Genomic DNA, 542 nt, shown 5'->3' with positions numbered 1-542 from the left:
TTCTTGGCTTTTTTTTTTCTTTATTTCTTTTTTTTCTATATGAAGGATCCCCAGTTGGGGAAGAGCACATCTCAGTATACTTCCTCTCTTTCTCAATTTTTTCTTACCAGCCTAGACTATAAAGCCACTCACCCACCCCGCTTCCACCCCTCCACACTCTATCCCCACCCCCTCACCTTAGCCAACTCCTGGCCACAACTTTAGTCTCTGGAGAGGCTACTGGTAGATGGTAGACAAGCTACATTTCTCCATTGTAGTAGACATGACTACATTGCAGCTCCAAGTTATAGATACCAAATAGCTATTACTATTTATTATTTTATTTATTTATTTATTTTATTTTTTATTTATTTTTTATTTTTATTTTGTCAATATACAATGTAGTTAGTTACTGTGTCCCATCACCANCCCAGTTCCCAGTGCCCTATTTTCTGGTGGCTGCACACTGTAATCCTCCCATAAATTTTTCTGAAGGCAGCCTGATTTTTAAGTTCCCCAGCTCCCTAATGACCTGTATTCTCGATTTGTCAAATATACCCAGC

Source organism: Galeopterus variegatus, unplaced genomic scaffold (assembly GCF_000696425.1).
Source record: "Galeopterus variegatus unplaced genomic scaffold, G_variegatus-3.0.2 Scaffold478, whole genome shotgun sequence".
NCBI classification, from domain to species: Eukaryota; Metazoa; Chordata; class Mammalia; order Dermoptera; family Cynocephalidae; genus Galeopterus; species Galeopterus variegatus.
The sequence above is the reverse complement of the archived record's forward strand: the minus strand, read 5'-3'. Positions refer to the sequence as shown.